Source organism: Danio aesculapii, chromosome 12 (assembly GCF_903798145.1).
Source record: "Danio aesculapii chromosome 12, fDanAes4.1, whole genome shotgun sequence".
NCBI lineage: Eukaryota > Metazoa > Chordata > Actinopteri > Cypriniformes > Danionidae > Danio > Danio aesculapii.
The window spans coordinates 45,688,595-45,715,515 of NC_079446.1; the positions used below are offsets into that span (position 1 = coordinate 45,688,595).

Genomic DNA, 26,921 nt, shown 5'->3' on the forward strand with positions numbered 1-26,921 from the left:
GAGCTGCAGCATCTGTAGCACACACATGCAGACACACATTTTATTTCATCTCATCATCTCATTTTCGTTCGCTTATCTGGGGCCGGGTCGCAGGGGCAGCAGTCTTAGGAGAAAACTCCAGACTTCCCTCTCCCCAGACACTTCCTCCAGCTCCTGGAGGCATGGCGTTCCCAGGCCAGTCAAGAGACATAAGGCGCACTCACACTATGCTATTCGAATCGTGCCCTGGCCCGTTTCCTGGATCGTTTGAGTGCTCTGAATCAAGCTCAGGCATGGTTCACTTGGACAGCCCTGGCCCGATTGGAAGAGGTATGGCAGAGCGCGGTTCACTTGGGCTTTGGCGTGGTACACTTTAGTGTGAGTGCAAAGCGCGCCTGAGCCCAAAACTGAAGACGTGGCGTGACTTTTTAAGGGACTGTTTCATATGGATTTATTAATCATTCTTACTGTTTAATGAAGTGTAGTAGTTTAATAAAGACACAAACCCCTCACTGCATGACAGCTGCACCTTCAGCAAACCTCCTATTCCTGCAGCACGAGGACTTTATGGTTGTTCATGAGCGTCAAAAGTGGCTGATCTGTTTGGCAAAATAATTGAATACGTGTCACCGCATCTCAAATGACTAAAACGGTATAACTAAAGAAATCTCCACTGTGCTGAGTGAGAGCGCTTCTGAACAGCGCATCATCGATGACGGAAGCGTGCTCAGGCCCGATTGCCATGCGAGTGCGAGCAGTCGGGGAGACGGGAGGGGGACAAGCATGCTTTGTCCCGTTCAAGGCCACTGTACATAGTGTGAGTACGCCTATAGTCCCTCCAGCATGTCCTGGGTCTTCGCTGAGGCCTCCTCCCAGTGGGATATGCCTGGAACACCTCCCTAGGCAGGCGTCCAGGAGGCATCTGAAACAGATGCCTGAGCCACCTCAGCTGACTTCGCTCGATGTGGAGGAGCAGCGGGCTCTACTCAGAGCTCCTCACCCTGTCTATAAGGGTGCGCCCTGCCAGCCTTTGAAGGAAACTAATTTTGGCCGCTTGTATCCGAGATCTTGTCTTTTTGGTCATGACCCAAAGCTCATGACCATAGGTGAGAGTAGGAACGTAGATTGAGGGGTAAATCTAAAGCTTTGCCTTTCATCTCAGCTCCTTCTTTACCACAACGGACCGGTACATCATCCGCATTACTGCGGCCGCTGCACCAATCCGCCTGTCAATCCCACGTTTCATCCTTCCTTCACCCATGAACAAAATCCTAAAATACTTCTTAGGACTTAGGATTCTTCTAAGAACTTCTCCACCTGGGGTAAGGACTTTCCTTCAACCTGGAGATGGCAAACAATCTTTATCCGGTGGAGCACCATGGCCTCAAACTTGGAAGTGCTGATTCTCATCCCAGCCGCGTCACACTCTGCAGCAAACTGCCCCAGAGCATGCTGAAGGTCCATGTTCTATGAAGCCAACAGAACAACATTGTCTGCAAATAACAGATATGAGATCCTGTGGTCCCCGAACTGGACCCTCTACAGCCCAAGGCTGCGCTTTGAAATTCTGTCCAAAAAACAGAATTCTGTCCATTATGAACAGAATTGGTAACAAAGGGCAGCCCTGCCGGAGTCCAACATGCACTGGAAACAAATCGCATATGCGGGCAATGCGAACCAAACGCCTACTCTGTTCATACAGGGACAAAACAGCCCTTAACAGAGCGCCTCTGACCCCACACTACCAGAGCACCGTCCACAGAATGCCACGTGGGACACGGTCGAATGCCTTCTCCAAGTCTACAAAACACATGTAGACTGGTTGGGCATACTCCCATGAACCCTTGAGCTCCCTGGTGAGGGTATAGAGCTGGTCCAGTGTACCACGGCCTGGGCAAAAACCGCATTGTTCCTCCTGGATCCTAGGTTCAACCCTCGGCTGGATCCTCCCTCCAGTACCCTGACATAGACTTTCCCTAGGAGGCTGAGGAATGTGATCCCCTATAGATGGAGCACACCCTCTGGTCCCCTTCTTAAAAATCTTAACCCATTCATTCATTCATCTATTTATTTACCACACACATAAAATAGTCTGTCAGTTAATTGCATTTCTGATTTGATCCCATCTAATCATTTGATAGCGGTGATGAAACTCTGTGAGATCTACTTTCTCTGAGCCGTGTCAGTAATCAGGTTGAAAAGCTGCCAGTAAGTAAACAGATTAGTGTAATTATATTATAGCTGACCAATATAGCTGACAGTGTTAAACTGCTTAATGTGTGTGGAAATTAGCTTAATTAAGGTGATCAGCGTCTCTCACACACTTGAAGCACTTCTGACTCCACTCTTTCTCAGCTCTCTGAACAAGGTTTCTATATTTAATTAATTTTTTTGTGTTTTATTATATATTTTCTCATATTGCCTTTCAACATTTATATCGTTTATTAATTTTAGTTGGTGAAATATTAAATTAAACAAAATATCTCCTGTGCATTTATAATATATGATTTATAGTGTATAATACATATGCTTTTATGCATCGGTAACAACCACAATATTTCCGAACATGCTGTTTGTATTTACCTTCTATGTGTGTGCGTATTTGTGTGTCTGAGTTTTTGGTTTGTGTATGTCTGTGTGTGTCTATTTGTTTGTGTGTGTGGTTTTGTTTTTTTTTGGGTGAACTGTCCTGTTAAAGGGTCAGAAACTTCATTAATATGCATGATAGCTCGAAGACTTTGAAGATAGCTTGGTTTTTACCTGTTACAGAGTTCAGACGGCAAAGAGACGCCATGTTGTTGCAAAAAATGGAAGAAGAATTGTTTGGAGATATGGGTCGTCAGTGTTGTGTTTATAAATGTGCTGCAATGAAGGTTTTGTTTTTATTTCCCCGCTATGAGCGCAGCTAAACATAAAAATGTTAGTAGGGAACATTTTTACCCGAGAGCTTTTCTCATCTGGAAATGGTGAAATCCCGATTTGCCGCTCGTCTTCTTTTAAAAATGACACTGATCCAGTTGGTGTTGATTGTCCTGTCTCTATAGATTTGCTAAGTGTGTGATTAGCGTTCTTTGTTTATATTTATTCAGATGGCAAAGTTAGTGTCGTGAGCAGTACTCTTTCAGTTTTAAAGACATACCTTAGTCAAAATTATTTAGATACTAAGTGTACAGTACGGTATTATCAATACAATATTATAGACTGAAAGATCCGCTGTAAATGCTGCTCTGCGAGTGTAAACACCTTAATTAAACTATTACCGTCGTGTAGGTATTCCGGCGCATTTTGTGACAGGATAGTCTATATACACACATGGCTTACTGACGCTACCTACGGAGTGCATCTAAGTTACAGAGAAATGCGGAGGTTTTTTTTCTCCCATTCGCCATGCGGTATCAAACATTCCATTAAAACTACGCTCTTCCAGCAGTTCCTCGCATCCAATATCTCGTTTGTCATGGGGGCATACATGAAACGTTACTGAACGAAAGTGCCAAACTGCAGTTGAAGTCAACTAATTAAGTATTTGGAAAATAATTTAATTAGAGATGTCCATGTAAACAGTCACTGTCTTTCTTCCCTGCGTCTGTGTGTTGTTTTGCCTCTATGAAAATCAGCGAGTGCTCGAACCGAAAACTCCCCTTTTCATGCAAACCCTTCCCTCTTTCCCTTCCCCAACACTCCCACCTAAACAGAGCGGGACTCACCCACTTTCCTGACTTTTCACAAACTAGAGGTTTGTGCTGATACAGGGTAGGGGGGGGGGGGGGGAGAGGGGTCATGGCCCCTTAAGAGTTCCCAAAGGTAGTCTGGTTCATCCACACAGCATTTCTTTTACAGTTACCTCATATTTTCCCCTTGTCTTATTTTTTTTATCTGCCCTCATAAAGGCTACTAGTAAGAAAATGCATTGTGCTGACGCAGCACACATTGATTTTATTGTCCTCTCTTCTGGTACGGCCACATGCTGCACAGGGCTCCTGCAGGCTTGACATTCGTATCCTCCACATGGAGTTTGTCGAATCAGCATCTTCTATCATTATTTGCTGTAGTTTCGTGATTATATTGCTTTGTTAAGCACACATGTATACACTGAAAAAAAGGATTCATTGGATTTACTACTTTCTTAAGGTATTGTTGCATTTATTTCTTTATTTTATATAATCGCAGACGTTACAGTCGGCTATTTCGCATTATCACTGATCTGCCGTTATAATCCAATTATGCTCATAGAAAGGTTAGTAATGAACTAAAATGAAAGATCACATCAGAAATATTTGCCCTCCTTTAAAACTAAGTACTTTACATTTTTTCCACCAATTTCTGTTTAACAGAGAGATATTTTTCAACAGGTTTCTAAACATAATAGTTTTAATAACTCATCTCTAATAACTGATTTATTTTATCTTTGCCATGATGACAGCACATAATATTTGACTAGATATTTTTCAAAATACCTGAATTCAGTTTAAAGTGACATTTAAAGGCTTAACTAGGTTAATCAGGCATGTTAGGTTAGTTAAATTAGCAATTAGCAACTCCTTGTATATATACAAACAAAAAAAGAAAAACTGTTTAAGGGGGCTATTAATATTGAGCTTAAAATTGTTTTTAAAGAAAAAAAATGCTTTCATTTTAGTCAAAATAAAACAAATAAAACTTTCTCCAGAAGAAAAACTATTATAGGAAATACTGCACAGTAGGGCTAATAACTTTGCCATCAACTGTATATACTGTAGGGCTGCAAAACATATGGTTTCATCATCAATATCTTAACGTGCAAATTCTCAATAGTCACATTGCAGGATCTGCGAGTGAATTTAAGCCATCTGTGAAGAAATTATAATGTTTGAAGCTTAAAGATTAATTACATATAATTATTTATTCAATGAAAACAGCTCAATGAAAAGCTGATTGATTTACTTTAGGTAAACCTGTAATCGCTGTGTAGCAGATATGACTATTTTTATAATTAGGCAAAGTTCATTAATAATTTCATATCTTAAATTATTGTAATATTATAATTTATTTTATAATTTAATCAATTATAACGGTTTAGTCACTTTTTTATATTAAATTGATTAACCGGTCTTCCTGTAATTTTACAATTACAACTTTTACATTTGATTAAGTTTCTGTCTAAAAATGATAAAGCACTGTTTTATTTCATTATCATTGCTCTTTTGTATTTACCCGTTTTTATTTTATTAATTATATTTTTATGCAGATACCATCACCTAAAAAAACATCTTAATCTAAAATGATGAATTATTATCAAATAGAGATACTAAAGTCATCTGGTGATGGTGTTCATATCATATATGTGTATATACATATATACATATATATATATATATATATATATATATATATATATATACACATAAATATATATATATACATATATATATATATACATATATATATATACTGTATATATACACATAAATATATATATACACATAAATATATATATACACATATATATATATATATATATACATACACATATATATATACATACACATATATACACACACACTTTTTTATTTTAAATAGTCCTATTGCGAAGAGCAAAAAAAAAAAATTCTCACTGGGGTCCACTGATATGACTATTTTAAAGAGAATAATGCAGTTTACTGCAAATGATTTATCAGTGCACAACATTCTCTTGTAACTCATTTGCCCTTTTAAAGCGGACCTATTAAGGCCCTTTTTACAAGTAAAATAAGTCTCTAGTGTTACTAGAGTGTGTATGTGAATTTCAGCTCAAAACCACACAAATAATGTTTTATAACTCTCTGAAACAGACGCTTTTTAGGGCGAACTTACACTATGTACAGTTGCCTTGAACTGGGCCAAAGCAAGCCTGTCCCCCCTCCCGTCTCCCCCGACAGCCCACACTCACATTGCATTCGCGCCTGAGCACGCTTACGTCATCGATGATGCGCTGAGTGCGTCGATGAGTCATTTGGGATGCGGTGACACAGTCAAATATTTCGCCGAACAGATCAGCCACTTTTGACACTCATAATCAATCATAAAGACTTTGTTCTGCAGGAATTAGGAGGTTTGCTAAAGGTGCATCTGTCGTGCAGTGAGGGGTTTGCATATTTAATAATCTACGACAGTTTGCGTTCATTAAACAGTAAGAATGATTAATAAACACATATGAAACAGTCCCTTAAAAGTCACGTCTCGTCTTCAGTTTTGGGCTCAGGTGCGCTTTGCACTCACACTAAAGTGTACCGTGCCAAATCCCTAAGTGAACCGCACTCTGGCAAACCTCTTCCAATCGGGCAAGGGCCGGCCAACTGAACCGTGCCTGAGCCTGATTCAGAACACTCACACTTCTCAAACGATCCGGGAAACAGGCCTTGGCACGGTTCGGATAGCATAGTGTGAGTATGCCCTATGGCTTTGATCCTAATTGTGTAATTTTGGTGACCGTCACTTTGAATTCAAATTAGATTTACCCCTTTTTAAAAGAGGGCGGAGCTACAAATGCCTGTGTCCGCATAGTGGCAGATTCAAAAACAAGACCACAGTAATATGCTAATAAGGGAGAGATGGTCACTAGTGGGCGAGGTTTTCACCCTCTGTTGACACGTACAAAGGGAGGAGAATGTGAATCAAAGTGTTTCTGCAGACGGTTTTTAACAAGTGTGATTATAAAACACAACATTAAAACATTTTTACCTTTAGAAGCTGGTTATATTCACACACGGCTACCACACAACTGAGTTAAAACGCCTTATAAAAGTGATTTCTGCATAATAGGTCCACTTTAATGCTGTTTAAAATAACTCCCCCTCTCCCTTCAGTGTCTTTTATTCTCTGAGTGAGGGCGGGGTTAACCTGTCACTCACCTGAGATTTACCAATAGCAAACCACAGTCATCCAAACCAGTTCACCAAAAGACAAAACCAAGTTCCTCTCTATATTTCCGTCTTGTTCTAGAAGCCGTTTCACTCAGATTGCACCGATAGCACGATAAAGGAGGAAAAGACACAACTTACAGCCTTTCATGACAATTTTAAATAACTCAGACAAAACTTCAGCTTTGAATCTATTTCACAAACTTTCTCGACTCCCAGTTCTTCATCAGAAACAACTTTGTTACCCAGCGGACTGATAAAAACCTCTTTTGTTCTGCTGCCAGAGTCTGCAAGTCTATCTGATATAATGTGGTGATGGGGATTTCAAACGTGACAAAAGCTTGGAACTGCCTCAAAGCTTACCAATTAAAGCGACAACCAGTGTCTAATGTTTGTCAACCAATCAGAATCAAGTGTTCAACATTAGAGCACAATCAGAGAGGATAACAATATATAATGTATATAATCGTTCATATACACGCATATACATAATACACTACACGACAAAAGTCTTGCCATCAATCCCAAATGTAAGAGCAGCAAATAATAACTTGGCTTCTAGTTGATCATTTGGAAAAGTGTCAGAAGGATTTTTCTGATGAATCATCTGTTGAGCTGCATCCTGATCATCACAAATACTGCAGAAGACCTACTGGAACCCGCATGGACCCAAGATTCTCACAGAAATCAGTCAAGTTTGGTGAAGGAAAAATCATGGTTTGGGGTTACATTCAGTATGGGGCGAGCGAGAGATCTGCAGAGTGTATAACAACATCAACAGCCTGAGGTATCAAGACATTTGTGCTGCCCATTACATTACAAATCACAGGAGAGGGCAAATTCTTCAGCAGGATAGCGCTCCTTCTCATACTTCAGCCTCCACATCAAAGACCCTGAAAGCAAAGAGGGTCAAGCTGCTCCAGGATTGGCCAGCCCAGTCACAAGACATGAACATTATTGAGCATGTCTGGGGTAAGATGAAGGAGAAGGCATTGGAGATGAATCCAAAGAATCTTGATGAACTCTGGGAGTCCTGCAAGAAGGCTTTCTTTGCCATTCCAGATGACTTTATTAATCAGTGATTTGAGTCATTGCAGAGATGTATGGATGCAGTCCTCCAAGCTCATGATGGAGTCAGACACAATGTTCATTCTGTTTCCACTGCAGCATGACTTTATATTCTTTACTGTACATCATTTCTGTTCAGTGACAAGACTTTTGTTTAAGCAAAGTCAGACCTTACTGTCCTAATGAAATAATTATAAATCAAGACATGATTATATTTTATTTTGGTCAAAGAAGCGTAATCTAGAGGCCTTTGCCTTTCATATAAGCCACTTCTGATACCAAATGATCAACTAGAAGTCAAGTTATTATTTGTTGTTCCTAAAACTTGGATAGGCGACAAGACTTTTGTCAGGTAGTGTACTGAAGCCAAAATTATTAGCCCTCCTGTAATTTTTTATTTATCAAATATTTCTCAAGTGGTGTTTAACAGAGCAAGGCAATTTTCACAATATTTCCCTTAAAACATTCTTCTGTGGAAAGTCTTATTTTTTCAAGTTTGGCTGTATTAAAAGAATTTTGTACTGTAGTTAAGTCTTAAAACTGCACTCAAAACTGATTAACAGTTTCTACTATTGTAAGTAGTAAAATATTATGTACTTATTTATTCAAATAATGTTGAAAAAAATCTCTCCATTAAGCAACATGTTGGGAATAATTTAAAAAAATGTACAATTTCATAGGAGGTCTACTAATTATGATGTGTGTGTGTGTGTGTGTGTGTGTGTGTGTGTGTGTGTGTGTGTGTGTGTGTGTGTGTGTGTGTGTGTGTGTGTGTTTTTATTCTATAAAGTTGAGGTTTCAAATTTCCAAAATTAAAATAAAAAAACAGCATTATTTGAATGTTTTCCCTAACTGACAATTTAATGACAATTAGTCAGAATAACAAATGCAAACCATACAAAATACCAGCTGCAAGTGGCAAATAAGAGAGAGAAGGGGAAATTTAATTAAACTAAACAAGAGCAAAATAGTGAATACATTGAATAACTGAACAGCTTTCAGAAAAGAACCAACAAATGCATGAATGAATGTGTGAATGCATGAATATGCGAATTCATGAATCCATGAATGTGTGAATGAATGAATACGAGAATGTGTGAATGAATGAATGAATGAATGAATGCGTGACTGAATTATTGCGAGAACACGTGATTGAACAAAGGCATAAATGCATGAGTGAATGAATGAATGCGTGAATGAATGAATAAATGAATAAATGAATGCATGAATGAATGCATGAATGAATGCATAAAGGCGTGAATAAATGAATGTGTGAATGCGTGAATAAATAAATGTGGAAATTAATGAATGCATGAATGAATGAGCGAGTAAATTAATGAATGCATGAATGAATGAATGAATGAATGAATGAATGAATGTGTGGCTGAATTATTGCGAGATTGAACGAATGCATAAATGCATGAGTTAATGAATGCGTGAATGAATGAATGTGTGAATGAATGAATAAATGAATGCATGAATTAATGAATGAATGCAGGAATGAATGCATGAATGTGTGAATGAATGAATGCATAAAGGCGTGAATAAATGAATGTGTGAATCCGTGAATAAATAAATGTGGAAATTAATGAATGCATGAATGAATGAGCGAGTAAATTAATGAATGCATGAATAAATGAGCGAGTAAATTAATGAATGCATGAATGAATGAATGAATTAATGAATGCGTGATTGAATGAATGTGTAAATGAATGCATGCATGAATGAATGAATGCGTGAATGTGTGAATGAGTGAATGTGTGAATGAAGTAATGTGTGAATGAATGAATGTGCGAATGAATGAAAGTGCGAATGAATGAATGGGTGATTGAATTATTGCATCAATGTGTGAGTGAATGAATGAATGCATGAATGTATGAATGAATGAATGCATGAATGAATGAATCCGTGAATGAATGCGTGAATGAATGAATGAATGAATGAATGCGTGATTGAATGAATGAGTGAATGAATGAATGAATGAATGAATGAATGAATGAATGAATGAATGAATGCGTGATTGAATCAATGTGTGAATGAAAGGATGTGTGAATGCAGGAATGATCGAATGAATGAAAGAAAATATGCAGATCTTAAAGCTACAATGTAAATCAGCAGGTCACCACATGACCTAAAGCTGGATTTTCCTGACCATTTCCCTTCTCTCTCTCTCTCTCTCTCTGCTTTCCTGACTTCCACCCCGCCTCCTCTCTCTCTCTCTCTCTCTCTCTCTCTCTCTGGCTGGCTGGCGGGTCTCTCAGTTGTTGGAGTGTCTGCTTCAGGATGGATGTCTGGTGTTTGCACATGCCATCGCTGAGCGCTGGACCTTGCTGCACCCTGTCGGCTCTGTGTGTGTGAGTGAGCGTGTGTGTGTGAGCGAGCGTGTGTGTGTGAGCGTGCATGTGTGTGTGTATGCGTGAGCGAGTGAGAGTTGCGGGGGAGCCGGTCGGGAGCACACACACGGCGTGAGTTGCCTTCGCGAGTGTGTGAGCGTGTTTTGGATCAGATCTGAGTGGAATCTCTTGCGCTGGATGTGTGGGGACTGAGAGCGCACGCGGAGAAACTTCCAGCATGGCAGACTCTGATCTGAAGCCCTGACGGACGGAGAGGGAAGACATGTGCTGGGCATCTCTCCCTCACCTTCATCATCATCATCATCACTGATCCGTGTCTGAGGTGAGTCTCTGCTCTTCATCACCTTTAAACTCCTGCAAATCAATCCTCACGCTGCAAACACAGACACATTGACTAGAAACTTGCTGCAGTGAGGAAACTGATCAGAAGCAGATCATCTGATCCTGTGGCATTTCATCCGACCAGCGCAATGCTTCATTTAGCATTATTATAATCTTTTTATTTCAACCCACGCACAGATCGAGAGAGAGAGAGAGAGAGAGAGAGAGAAACGGCTTATGTTGGCTTGAACTGTAAAACAGTTGACTTGTTGGATTAAGAAACTGTGTTTTTAGGCTATAGGTTAAATCAGGGACAACATTAAATGACTAGTCCCCTGAAACGTGTACATTTGAGTGTTTTTTCACAATCTTTAGTTTCTCTGTGAAGCACGAAAAGGAGATATTTAGCAAAATGCTCAAGCTGCACGTATCTTATCGTATACAAGTCCTCTGCATTTCCCTGTGATGGGTTGCAGCTGGAAGGACATCCGCTGCGTAAAACATATGCTGGATAAGTTGGCGGTTCATTCCGCTGTGGCGACCCCAGATTAATAAAGGGACTAAGCCGAAAAGAAAATGAATGAAGTCCTCTGCATCTGGCTATTCCTGTTTTGATAGGTGTTTGTGACCCAAACAATGGCCGCTAATTATTAAAAGTTAACAAATTAAATGACTTATCTGGCACGAATAAATCAATCAATCAATCAATCAATAAATAAGTAAAAAAAATAAATAAATAAAAATAATAAAATAAAAAACAAATCAAAATAAATAAATAAAAATGAATTATAAATAAATGAATTAATTAATCAATTAATTAAATAAAATAAATTAATAAAAAAATTAATAAATAAAAAACAATAATAAATATTTTTTTCCAAACAAAATATATATTTTCCAAATTTTATATATATATATATATATATATATATATATATATATATATATATATATATATATATATATTTATTTATTATTTAGTTTTTTTTTCCATAGATTTACTTTTTTGTTCAAAAATACCATACATTAAGCAAATTTAATGTCAAAAGTTTTTATAATAAAACGATAAGAAAATGGCAATTTTATATATATATAAAATCAAATTTCATGTCAAAAATAATAAACTGAAAATTTCTCATAATGCAAATGACTTTTAAGAGCATCAGTGGTCAACAAATGCATTCACTGTACAAAAAAAAAGCTGTGTAAATATGTTTCTAAAGAGCAAATATTGTCATGGAGGTCAACGGCAGCATAAGGTTAAGCAAATGATTTTGGCTTTTGGCTGAACTATCACTTTAAATGTGTCAATGGCTCCAGTGGCCTGATGAAAGACCCCTAACAAGAGCTTAATAGAGATAAATACTGCCTGTTAGAGCTCAGGACACAAACCTGCCGGACAAACGTGAGGTAAATGCTCACCAACACACACACACACACACACACATACACAGCTCAGGCAAACAGAACATTCTGGTGCAGAAACTGAGCAGGAGAAGAAAGAGTGAGAGACTTTATCTGAGGTTTACCTAAAGCATCACAGCTGTTTTTCAATTGGCTGCTTTGAGACGCGTCACTGCTGCCTCACACACACTCCCATCATAAATATACCTTCTTAAGCAGATGCCAGAGAGAGAGAGAGAGAGAGAGAAATGCACACTGACCTGTGTTTTGATGGTCAGTCCCTTACAGATAAATTATAACTTATTAAATGTCAGGATTATATAAAAAAATAAAAATAAATAAATAAATAAAAAAATCGCACAGTGTGAGCCGGCCTTAAGACAACGACTAAAACAACAGCGAAAGGCCGGCTCACACTGCGCATTTTTTATAATCCTGAATGATTGTAGCATGTCAAACTGCGTGAACATGGCTCCCATGTCACACTGTAAGATCTCAGCTTTCATAAAGTCAGACTGAACGACAATAAAGACACGCCAAACACAAAAGAAAACACACCTGGAGTTGGACGTCATCCACCCGTAACACTTTCACTAGCCCACGTTCTGAAATGATTCCTTACAGCAAACATAAACAATCTATAGCAGCAATTTTGCACACGATGCATCTCAATAATAAAACCAGGAAGAATAAAAACATTTCCCCATGGTCATCTGAATTGTCGCACGGATTGCGTCATCAAATTCAGAGCTCCTTTTGGTTCTTGTATTGACACTCATCACAGTTGTTGTCACACTGCCAGAACTTCATCAGAGGAAAAATCTGATCGCAATGGGCAGTAAGCGACTGTCTGTGAACATGTCAAACCAACGATCAAAGATCACAGATTTTAGCCTAGGATTTCAGGAATCTTGTAGGATTTCCCAAATTTGTCTCAGATGACAAAATTATGGCTGACATCTCACAGTGTGAGCAGGGCTTATAATGACGACAAGTAAGACAAAGACAACGACTAAGATTAAGATGACCAAGACAAAGACAACGACTAAGACTAAGCCGACTAAGACTAAGATGACTAAGACAAAGACTAAGATGACTAAGACAAAGACTAAGCCGACTAAGACTAAGATGACTAAGACAAAGACTAAGATGACTAAGACAAAGACTAAGCCGACTAAGACAAAGACAACGACTAAGACGACAATGACAAGACTAAGACAAAGACAACGACTAAGACTAAGATGACTAAGATAAAGACTAAGATGACTAAGATAAAGACTAAGATGACTAAGATAAAGACTAAGATGACTAAGACAAAGACAACGACTAAGACTAAGATGACTAAGATAAAGACTAAGATGACTAAGATAAAGACTAAGATGACTAAGATAAAGACTAAGATGACTAAGATAAAGACTAAGATGACTAAGACAAAGACAACGACTAATACTAAGATGACTAAGATAAAGACTAAGATGACTAAGATAAAGACTAAGATGACTAAGACAAAGACAACGACTAATACTATGATGACTAAGATAAAGACTAAGATGACTAAGACAAAGACTAAGACTAAGACGACAATGACAAGACTAAGACAAAGACAACGACTAAGATGACAAGACTAAGACGACGACTAAGACGACAATGACAAGACTAAGACAAAGACAACGACTAAGATGACAAGACTAAGACGACGACTAAGACGACAATGACAAGACTAAGACAAAGACAACGACTAAGATGACAAAGACTAAGACGACGACTAAGACTAAGATGACGACTAAGGTAAAGACAACAACTAAGACTAAGGTGACAAGACTAAGATGACGACTAAGACTAAGAAGATGACTAAGGTAAAGACAACAACTAAGACTAAGAAGACAAGACTAAGACGAGGACTAAGACTAAGATTACGACTAACGTAACGACAACAGCTAAGACTAAGATGACAAGACTAAGATGATGACTAAGACAATGACTAAGACAACTAAGACTAAGATGACTAAGAGCAACTAAAGCAGGTCGCACACCGGAAGCGCCGCTCAGCACCGCGACACGGCGCGCACATGACAGTTAAAAGTATCACATACCAGACGCGCACATTCGCATGATATTTAACATGAAACTAATCAGATGGCGCTCTGTGGCATGGCAGAGAAATGAACAGTGTCCCGAGTCGTGGATGGGCTCCGCGGACAGCCGCTGACTTGCGGCGCCGGTGTGTGTACTCTGATAGAAACCTATGGTTAGAATTCGGAAATGTATGGCGCTGCGTGGCGTGCCGCTGAGCAGCGCTTTTGGTGTGCGACCTGCTTAAGACTACTACTACTACTAACAATAACAACAACAATAATAATAATAATAATAGTTACAATAATAGCAATGATCATAATAATAATAATAACAATAATAACAGTTATAATAATAATACTGATCATAAACTTTAATAATTGTTATTGATAACATTTATGCAATCAATCAACTTACTGCTATACAATTTAATAAATGAACAAACACTTGCGTCATGACAATAATAAACATTTGAATATATTTACAAGCATTAAAAAAATTGATTAACAGATTACGGTTTAACACAACTGTCTTGAGGTTGAAGTATGCCTGCTCATACTGTGCAAAACGAATAAACATTACTGTAGCATTAACAACCACAGTGCTAAATAAGCTTAACAACATTTATGAATAATACACAACTGAGAGCAAAATTATTACTACTAGTATCTTAAAAATGTATAGTAAAATGTGATATGCTGTCATCACGGCAAATATAAAAGAAATCAGTTATTAGAAATGAGTTATTAAAACTATTATGTTTAGAAATGTGTTGAAAAATCATCTCTGTTAACCAGAATTGGGGAAAAGGTTATAAAATAATTCAAATTTAACAGGAGGGCTAATAATTCTGCATTCAACTGTGTATATTTAAGTGCTGCATGGCTGATCTTTCTCCCACAAAGCCACAAAATTCAAGAACACTTCCAAATTTATGGCTGACCCTAAAGCATGCAGTCGATATGTGCTTGAAGGTCACAGAAGTAGGCAGAGAAAGTAACGCAGAGAAAGAATCACTTCAGAGTTGAATCGTGACTCTGCGAGTCGTGAGGAGCCTAAAGAGCTTCGGTTTTCACCTGTCTCGCTCTCAGAAACAGCAGCACGCGCCGCCAGGAAGCCAGATGTTGTCTTTCATGTGGTAATGGCTTTATTACGAGTCTGATCGCTCACTGTACAAATGCAGAGAGGAAGAGAGATCACAACATGACTGGAATACAGAGCAGACTCTTGAGTCCATCAGCATCTCCTCTCCGGCATTACATATCTGCTGCTTTAAGAGGATTCAGACAGAACGCTTAGTCCACACTGCAGATATTCCTGCCAGGAAACATCACTTAGAAAGGAAGATGCATTATGATCCTCGTAAAATCTGCTTTTTTTTTTTTTTTTTGGTCCGCTAACGCTCGTCATTTGCATGGTTGTGCATGCCATACTCAATTCTGGACTCTAATCTCAGACTGTACATCAAATCAGCCCATAAATGTGCTGTCTGGAAATGTTCAGAATAATGAAAGACTTTTTTTCTGTGCTAAAAGACTGACTAATTTTCATAATTATAATTATAATTATATATGCAAAAATTAAAATAAGGCAACTTTTTTTTAGTTGACTCAACTTTTTATTCAATTTAAGTTTAATCAACTAAAAAGCCGAAAGTTGCCTATAAGTCAACTTGTGTATGAAAGTTTTCCTTGTCTGACTTTTTTTTTCACTTTAGGCCTATATTAAGTGGCCTTAAAGGGAGACGCTGCTCGCTGCAGAGCCACTTGAGCTCCAGCAGGGAGGAGCTTGAGCTCTCGCTCCTCCTCCTATAAGCTGTTCTAATGCGTACACCCACCCCACCCCTAACCCCAACCCCCAGTGATATCACTCGTAGAAGAAGTGCAAGGAAGGAGGAGCTGGAGCTCAAGCTCCCCATTGCTGGAGCTCAGCTCTGCCCAAGTGGCTCTGCAGTGAGCACCACTTGCTTAAAGGTGCAGTGTGTAAGTTTGACACCCAGTGGTCGAACTAAGTATTGCACACCTGGTTCAAAACAAACGCAAGCACAGGTTGCCAGATTGATGACCAACAGCCTTTAGTGCCTGACTGTCAAGCCTAAAGGCTGATTTAGGCTGTTTTAGTTTGTGTTCTAAATAAAAGCAACGGCAAGTGATAGAAGGAATATTTTCCATACTTAAAAGGAGTTTTTGTCCTAATTTCTTACGGGTGAACAACAGAAAACTGACAATGATCACCTCAAGTACACCTCATGTGCTTTATTCAGTGTTAAATGCTAATAATGTGAGTTTGAATGCCATTTCACATGACATTTATTGCCATACTACTGAAAGCAGCAGCAGATAGTTCACCTCAGATCTTAAAAATAAAATAAACCGTTCGAAATTAAACTTTAAAGCTGTGACTCAAAATAAAGCATATCAGTGATTCAGCATGTACATTTAATGAAGTTAAAGAGGTTTAATATGTATTAAACAGATTATAATCCTTACTATTTCACGATTGAGTGAATAATCTGTCTTCTGAATGGCTGTATTTAAATTTCTATCATGCTTCGTCTGGTGCAAGCAGCTAAATTGCTGATCACTGCAAATCTCATCACATAGCGTGTTGTTAGGACACCTAATGTTTACGTTCATAATATTTATGTTATTATAATAATGACCTCATGTGGAACTCTGAATCTGTGTCTCATTTCGGTGGCTACTACTGTCCACCAGAGGTCGCATTTTTTGGCCCGGATGCATGCTTTAAGAAGCAACCCGGGGTGCTGAAATAGAATTGCCTAAACTGGCATTCCGGCACGTAACTCACATTTTCAAAGCAGAATATCTGACTTCAGCATTGTTTTTCAGATAAACAAGAATGTTCACTGAGCATGTTTCTTAAATATCTGTAAACAAATCATGGTATTTTTATGCTTTATTAAAGTCAAAAACTTACATAAAGCACCTTTAAAAGGATAGTTCACCCAAAACCTGAAACCTTACCCACAATTTACTCTCTCAAGAGGTTTTTGAAGAAAAACATAAACCTCATCCAAACAGACATCCATAGAAAAAAAACACTATGAAAGTCTTACAACATTTTTCAAAACATCTTCTATTGTGTTGAACAGAAGAAAGAAGATCAAACAGGTTTGGACCAATTGAAGGGAGAGTAAATGACAATTTTAATTGTGGGGTGAACTTTTCTTTAAACATTAAAATTAATCATTGGGTAGTATTATCTACATACATTTTAATGGTATTTTAAAAAAGTATCTGCATGTAATTACACATTTAATTATGTATTTACATTTGTAATTCCACTGTTGACCCATTTCTTACACCTTATCACACCCTTAAACTAAACCACACCACCAAACTCCTAACCTTACCTGTATTCCACTTCAATAGCAACATACATGTTGTGCAATGCAATAAGTACATCGTGTTTTTTATGCAAGTACCTAGTAACTGACACTTGTAAGTGTCAGTAAGGCACTTGATATAAAGCAGGAACATTCTTAATGTCCTGCTGATGTTTGTCTTTATAAATATAGTGAATAGCAACCAGCATTAAATCTTTAGAAAGGAACTCAAAAGAATAACAAATTGGTCGCAAGTATCTTCTATTACAGTATACCTATAAATAAATCCTGACCTTAGTCTTTGTTCATGAGGCTCTATTAGTGCAGATAACTTGTAAAGCACACAAGATTCGTAAGATCTCATATTTACGAGGTTGGTTGCTAGCCCAACGCTCAAACCCCAACCTGGAGGATTAGGACACACACTACAGACAATTAAGCTTACCCAATTTACCTATAGCGCATGTCTTTGGACTGTGGGGGAAACTGGAGCACCTTGAGGAAAACCATGCCAACACGGGGAGAACATGCGAACTCCACACAGAAATGTGACCTTCTTGCTGTGAGACGACAACGCTACCCATTGTGCCACCCAAAACAACCCAATGGTGATCCAATATTTTCATTTTATGGGTGAAGTTTTCCTTTAAGGGTTCCAGTGAATGGAAAAGAAGGTTACTAGCACCAATATTAGATTAGATTAGATTCAACTCTATTGTCATTACACATGTATACAAGGCAACGAAATGCAGTTTAGGTCTAACCAGCAGTGCAATAGCAGCAAGTGCAGGATACAGGTATAAGTTATAATGTGCAGTTATAGAAAAACTATAGTGATATTTACAGATGGATGTACTATGAACATAATATACAGGTTGTATTAGCTATGAACAGAAATTATATAGACTTCCATAGATAAAAAAAAATAAAATAAAATCAATGAAAGTCAATAAATCCTATAGTTTAGCATGACAAATCAGAGATTAGTTTTGGTGATCTAAACTCAATTTAATTCAGTTTATTTCCATTTCCATATCATTTTCCATTTCCACTTCATTTTTCCCATTTCATATTGGAAATCGAATCTAATTTTATGTAATTTAATTATTTAATTTAATCATTCATTAATTTTCTTTCGACTGAGTCCCTTTATTAATCTGGGGTAGCCACAGTGGAATGAACCACCAACTTATCCAGCATATGTTTTACTCAGCAGATGCCCTTCCAGCTGCAAACCATCACTAGGAAACATCCATACACACTCATACACAAACACACAAGGCAGACAATTTAGCCTACCCAATCCACCTGTACCACATGTCTTTGGGCTTGTGGGGGAAACTGGAGCACCGGGACAAAACCCACGCCAACACGGGGAGAACATACAAACTCCACACAGAAATTTAATTTAATTTAATTTAATTTAATTTAATTTAATTTAATTTAATTTAATTTAATTTAATTTAATTTAATTTAATGTTTACTTGCATAGCTCTCAAAGAGATCAAAGGTGGCAGAACATCAAAACAACTCCATGGAGATCAATTTAAATTGATGGCTGAACTTCCCCTTTAAGTGTAATGTGTGTGTTTGAGTGTGTGTGTGTGTTCTGGTTGTTAGTGTGCAATCCTTCATAAAGCCTGCTGTGCATTAAACATCAGCGGTGATGTTCTCTATCTGAATCAGTCTTGTTTTCAAGCATATCTGGAGGACATTCAGTCACACAATGCATCTCTCATCCTCCCTGCCTGATCTCACATCTCTGCCTTTTCTGGGAAACCGGTGTGTGTGTGTAATGGAAGCTGCTCCCCGCTGTCTGAAAGTCCACAGAGAGCCTCCTTATGACATTAACAGAGAGATAGAGAGATTGCGATGGCTTCACACACTGCAGAAGAGTTACATGCGACCCAACATTTACCTGAGACTTCCTTAAATATCCACGAGGAAAGATTTAAGCCTGATTTATCATGCCTTTGCCTTCAAGCTGGAGTTCGGGGTGAGATGTTTTACTACGGAGCGTTGAGTAGGACGCAGTTTTTTACGTACAACAGCCACTTCCTCAAAAAATACTGCAGGTCTATCAGAGCTGAATACTAAATAGAGTGAAAGACATTCAGCAATGCCAGAGAGAGAGAGAGAGAGAGAGCGAGAGAGAGAGAAACATGTTCAGGGTCAGCAGGGCAGATTAGCGGCTTTGATTCATTTCACTGTCATTGGAAACGTTCGTCATTAATATTATTAAAGTATGAGACGTTCAAATCATTTTTAAATGTATTTATGCGTTGATTGAGAAATGGAGTGTATATAAAGATGTGTCCATATCGAGAATCATAAGGTCTTCTCCGCATCACACTGTTGGATCTGTTGTGAGATCACTGTCTGAGAGTGATGAGACTAAAATAAGACCCTGTACCACTAATAGTTTTTCCACATCTTACTATTGATTTGTCCTCAACGGCTGCACATCAAAAGAACAGCAGTTCAATTCACAACCAAATGACTCTTACGAACTGACTCCTTCCTTGAATGAATGAATCCATCTATATTAATCTGTTCAAGTATCTACCCATATGTTCTTCAGTGCACCTATCCATCCATATCTCAATGATCCACTCATCTGTTCATCCATCTACCCACCAGTATTCCCATCCATCTGTACATGAATCTTTCTATTCATTTCTTCATCCACTATGCTATCATACCTATGAGTATATCCATCAATCCACCTTTCTTAATTTCTCATCTGTTCATTTATCTACTCATCCATCTACTGTATTTATCCATTCATCATCCATCCATTCTGTGAGTCCATCCATATGTCCATCTTCATTGTGTTTATTCATCTATCTACCTATATCCATACACATACTTCCATCCATCCATCCATCCATCCATCCATCATCTTATGTTTATTCATCTATCTACCAATCTACATATCTATCCATCTTTCTATTCATTTCATTATCCAATCTGGTATATATTTAGTTCGCCTACCCATCCATCCACCTATCTACCATCCATCTACCTACCCATTCATCCATCCATCCACCTACCCATCCATTTACTCACCTACCCATCCACCAGTTTACCTACCCATCCATCTATCCACCTTCCCATCCATCCATCCATCCATCCATCCATCCAACCACCTACCCATTCATCCATCCACCTACCCATCTATTTATTCACCTGCCCATCTATCTACCTACCCATCCATTTATTCACCTACATATCCATCGGTTTACCTACCCATCCATCCACCTACCTACACATCCATCTACCTATCCATTTATTCATCTACCTATTCATCAACATAACTACAATCCATCATCCATCAGTTTACCTATTCATCCATGCATCTACCCAACCATCCATCCAATCCATCTACCTAACCATCTACAGACCCATCCATCCATCCATCCATCCACCTACCCATCCATTTACTCACCTACCCATCAATCTACCTACCTATCCACCAGTTTACCTACCCATCCATCTATCCACCTACCCATCCATGTACCTACCCATCCATCCATCCACCTACCCATCCATTTATTCACCTACCCATCCATCCGTCCATCCATCCACCTACCCATCCATTTATTCATCTACCCATCCATCAACATAACTACAATCCATCATCCATCAGTTCACCTACTCATCCATCCATCTACCACCTACCTACCATCCATCTATCCATCCATCCACCGACCCACCCATCCAGCCGTCCATAGCTAAATATCAATGTTTTATCCATTATATCTAATGTTGTTTATCTGATATTCATCATCTGTCCATCTGTTTCTTTTCATTCATCTCTATTCATCCATTCTGTTATCCATAGTCAGTCTAGCCATCAATCTGTCCATCAGGCCACCCATCCATCGCCTCATCATGTTCTCATCTGTTTATTAATCTACCTTCCAATCTAAATGTCCATCCAACCATAGGCCAATATCCTCCGTCCCATTTCTCTCTTCATCCATTCTGCCATCAATAGTCAATGACCTTGTCATCATCCATCCATCACCACAATCCTATAATGTTACCCACGTGAACGCAGGGAGAACATGCAAACTCCACACAGAAACGCCAACTGACACACCCGAGGCTCGAACCAGTGACCTTCTTGCTGTGTGGCGACAACACTACCAACTGCACCACTGCCTCGCCTCCATCCATCATCTTGTTTATTCATCCATCAACCTATCTACTCATCAATCTGAATATCCATCCATTATCCATCTTTCTATTCATCTTTTCATTCATTCTGTTATATACACTATCATCCATCCATCCATCCATTCATCATCTTCTCATTTGTTTATTAATCCCTCTACCTATCTAATTATCCATCCATCCATCCATCCATCAACACAATCCTATGATGTATTACATAAATCCCAACACTTGCTTGTAAGCACCTGAATGAGGTCAATCCATCCATCCGTCGATGCTCTCATTAGCTTCTGCACAGTCAGAGATGCTTCTCGTCAGAGCATCAGTGGCACTGTGTGTCCGACCGTAGCGGCTGATGAATGTTGGTTTAAACCACTAACTATCAGGGCAGATGTGATCTCAGAGCTGTCGGAGCAGTAAAGTCAGTGTTTAAAGAGTCCTCTCCACCTGAGCGTAACGCTTCACAGACAGCCTAAAGAGACACGTTTAACGGAACGAGGCCGAACACACCAGTTCCAGCTGAAATGACAGCAACGCATCATTAAAATGCTCCAGCGTCAGGGAGCCACAATTATTAGAAGTACAATCCTCTAATAGCAGCGGTTCAGATGGAGCAGCTCATCTTACGGCATTAGAGAAACGATTAATGGACAAAGGATTTGACTGCATACGCTGGATTTAATGCAGTCGGGATATATCACACACACACACATTGGTATTGGTGGTTTACAAAGACTCCCCATAGGCATACTGCATTTTATGTTTTGTGCCTAAATGTAGTAAACTCTCTTGAAATGCTCAGTCACAGGCCTTAAATCATGCAAATGATAAACGTTCACTCTATTACGGTTACATTTAGCAGTGACTACAAATAACATGTGTTCTGTAGCTCCGGGTCAGCTATAATTCAGGATCAACAGTGCAGATCTTGTGATGTGACTATTGTGTATGTGTACATTACATTTCAATTATATATTGTGCAGCCCTGGTAAAAGCCACTTATTATATGGACCTACACCTAAACTCATGCCTCACATGAAACCTATGGCAAATTCTCAATGACACAAGACTCTGTTTAGTATGATTTTAGGTCTTTTAAAGGTACAAGGACACAATGTACATCCTTTTAAATCACCTTAAGAGTAGAGTAGTAGAGTAACACTATGTATTACCCATGCAATCATACACCTTTTTGTCCTTGTAAACCACCAAAATCAGTACACACACACACCAAACATACTATAGTATAGTCTGCCTCATACTGTAGTCAAGCATAGTGATGCGTGAAAACACCATCAGCTTCTTCATGCATATTTTAAACCAGTCATGCATTCAAGCTTTATCACTCCGTCACTTCAGCAATAGTGCTGTCATTGAAATCTTGCTCTGCTCAAATAATCCATCCATGCATTTATTCATTCTTCTACCCAACAGAATATCCATCCATCCATCCATCTGTACATCTATCTATCTATCTATCTATCTATCTATCTGTATATATATCCATCCATCCACCCATTCATCCATTTTTCTACAAATCAGAATATCCATCCATCTGTACATCTATCCATCCATCCACCTATCTACCTATCCATCCACCTATCTATCCACTTATCCACCTATCTATCCACTTATCCACCTGTCTATCCACTTATCCACTTATCCACCTGTCTGTCTGTCTGTCTGTCTGTCTGTCTGTCTGTCTGTCTATCTATCTATCTATCTACTTATCCACCTGTCTATCTATCTATCTATCTATCTATCTATCTATCTATCTATCTATCTATCTATCTATCTATCCATCCACCTATCTATCTATCCATCCACCTATCTATCCACTTATCCACCTGTCTATCCACCTGTCTATCCACCTGTCTATCCATCCATCTATCTATCCATCTATCCATCTATCCATCTATCTATCTATCTATCCATCTGTCCATCCATCTATCTATACATTCATCCGTTCATCCATTCTTCCCATCAGAATATACATCCATCCATCCGTCCGTCCATCCATCCATGTGTCTGTTCTATCTGTCTGTCTATCCATCTATCTGTCTGTTTTCTCTATCTATCTGTCTGTTTTATCTATCTATCTGTCTGTCTGTCTGTCTGTCTGTCTCTGTCTGTCTGTCTGTCTGTCTGTCTGTCTGTCTGTCTGTCTGTCTGTATATCCATCCATCCATCCATCCATCAATCTATCCATCATAAATAAGTAACACATGGTACAGTAACACTATTTTAAGTTCATGCAACACAATCAGCACAATCAACCTAAATATACAACTGACTTATACTTATTTTCCTCCACAGCATCCACATATCCAAACAAACTGCATTTAAAAGCATATTTATCACCATTGCAATTAAATTAGCTTAATGATATCCCCTATTTTCATTATATGTGTCAGTGTGTAATTCAATCAAGGCACCACAATTAATGTCTATCATCCATATTTTAATTAAATAAAAAATGTTAAATGAAGATTTCAGAGCACATTATTGGATAATAAACACATCCACCTGCTATTAAAACACCTCTAGTGTGTTACAACTAAATTAACGCTCTCCTGAGCCCATAATGATGATTCTCCTCACAAAAAAACTAAATAAATTATATAAATAATTTATGTACTCAATGTAACAGATTTCTATTGTACAGTATATACATAACCTGGACATTATTTTCTCACCATCCCCTCAAAATAAAATAAATAGAATTACATTTATTCATTACAAAAACATATTCAACTTATATTTCTATATTTAAAATGGTCTTTGTTTTTTCTTATTATTATACTCCATAACATGGATTCTTATTGATAATATTTTTGAATATATATATATATATATATATATATATATATATATATATTTTTTTTTTTTTTTTTTTTTTTTTTTTTAAGGTCACAGGGAGTTGTATACGCATTTCACTGCATATCGCACGGTGTATGACTGTATAAGTGACAAATAAAATGTTGAATCCTCGTTCAGTGTTGCATCTGAACCGGCGGCATTCAGAGAAAGCACACAAATATCCTGCAGGGGAAATCACCAGGAGAAAACCCGGCCGGCAGACAAACCAAATAAATAAATAAGAGAAAACACAGCGGCTAAAGCCGGATTAGGGTGAGCTCTCGGCCTGCACACTCTCTCCAGAAGTGCCAGACTTTCATTTGTTCCTGCAGTATTTTAGGACACCCTGTGCTCAAACATCCCTCTCTCCCATCAGCGCAGACAGACACAAACCACAGGGATTTCCTCCCTTATTACAATAGAAAAGGATGGATATGAAATATGACCCCTGATTCCTGCACAAAGCTTTAGTCTTACATAATTAACACATTTGATTTTATCCGTTATCAAACCAGAAAGCTCAATCTTTACAAGCACACTGATAGATGGCCAGATTAAAACACTCAATCCGACTACACCGACTCATGAAACACCTCCATTGCTAAAAGAACAGAAAATGTCAAATATACACTGATGTATTTTTATTGGTTTTATTTTGTTTTTGTTTGTTTGTTGGGATAGTTTAAGATATTAGTCGAGTAATATGACACAAGAATGACATGTATCATCAATATTAGCATATACAGACACGTATAGACAAGACAGGGCTTCAGCAGATTTCATCAAGTCATTTTAAGACCCTTTTAAGACCATTAGGAATTACATTTTAGACTTATAAAGGGTTAAACACTAATAATTAATTATCTTAAGAAATCCTGTAATTGTTTTTAGTTTACCTTCCCTGATTAGGGAATTTAATGGGACTTTTGCTGTAAACGTGTAAAATCTGGTGTAAATTGTATCTCTTTGCAATGAAAAAACTTAAATATAAAAAATAATGTTTTATTGAGATGTACTGTTGCTCGTTGGATGGAAGCAAAATTAAGAGCAAAATTAAGAGCTGTTTAAAATTATTTATGACCTACAGCACAATATTTCAGTGAATTTAAGATTTTTTGGGGGGCCGAAAATGTAGTTGTTGAAAATGAAGGCATTTTAAGGCATTTTAAGGCTTTTTAAGACCCTGACAATATTACATGTGATTTTATATAACAGTACAACAACCAAGAACTTCTTCCCCATCAATTCAAACAAAGCCAAAGCAGCATTTGTGCTTCCTTTGGAGTCAAATAAATCTTTTGAATCAATGATTCAATCATTAATTCATAAAGACATGCAGCCACTTGATTCATTTCAAGACTAATCAGCATTTTGAATGAATCATTTGAACTTATGATTCAGCGATTCTAACTCATTTAGATATGGACTTGCCACCACATGTTGTTAGTATTATCAATCACAGCACTCTAGACAAGTCACACAAAACATTTAATTAAAAAAAAAATCAATAATAATTTTAAGAATTATAAGAGTACTATAACAAAAAATAAAATAATATGAAAAGCAGCGGTTTAAGGCTTGATTAATATACATTCCTATTTCAACGAATGGTCAACGTAATCAATCTTTAAAGTTTTAAACTATAAAAGAAAAAAGAAATCCCTCCAGAATGAACTATTGCACCTCAACATGTGAATTTTAAAGCAGACAAAGCAAAATAAAGAGAGAAAAAAGCTCAAATGAAAATGTGGCCTAATGGTTAGAGAGTTGGACTTAGGATACAAAGGTCACATATTTGAGTCCCGGCACCAGCAGGAATTGTTTGTGGAATTCATGATTTAGGCCCAGTCCCAATTCTCCCCCTTAGCCCTTCCCCTTACCCCTGCCCCTCATTTTGCACGTTCCTATGAAAGGGTAGGGGTGTCCAAATTCTCTTCATCTTGAAGGCGTTGGGCTAAGGGGAATGGCTAGACAGCCCTCGAAACAGAGATTTACACTCGAAACCACGGACTATGATTAATTTCCGAGAATACACCAACTCAAATGGAAGCATAGCTGCACACGGCAGTCAGGAGATGCACAAATGAGTATTTTATTTGTCATTATTATGAACTTTTACAACAATAAGCATATGTTTTAATACATTCATAACAGTGTTCTTGTTTTACCATCATGCTTTTAAAATAAATCAAAATTTCACTACTTATAATCCATATTAATAACTCTTGTAGTAGTCTCACAACATTCTTTTACATCTGTCAGAACAGTCCAGAGACTGGGAATGAGCTTTTTTTACAGTGTCTGCTATAAAGTTAATGTTGTTTTCATGTGTTTACATGTGGTTGATGCCGTGTGCAGGTGTTGTAGTGCTGTCCTATTTCTTGGGGGGAGATTTTGAAGCCCTTGAAGGAAGGGGTAAAAATATAGAATTGGGATTGTGCCTAAATCTCCATCTCA

General features: G+C 38.0%; 2 protein-coding genes across 3 annotated transcripts in view; one reads left to right on the forward strand and one right to left on the reverse strand.

Annotated features, from left to right (window-relative positions):
• The window catches only part of dock1 (dedicator of cytokinesis 1), a 927,369-nt gene that overhangs the window by 231,394 nt on the left and 669,054 nt on the right, over positions 1-26,921 (reverse strand). The gene's annotated exons all lie outside the window — the stretch shown is intronic.
• The window catches only part of LOC130238983 (inhibitory synaptic factor 2A), a 99,242-nt gene continuing 82,565 nt past the window's right edge, over positions 10,245-26,921 (forward strand). Inside the window, exon 1 of the mRNA XM_056470104.1 lies at positions 10,245-10,601. The gene's annotated coding sequence lies outside the window, so the exon portion shown is untranslated. The remainder of the gene's footprint in view (positions 10,602-26,921) is intronic.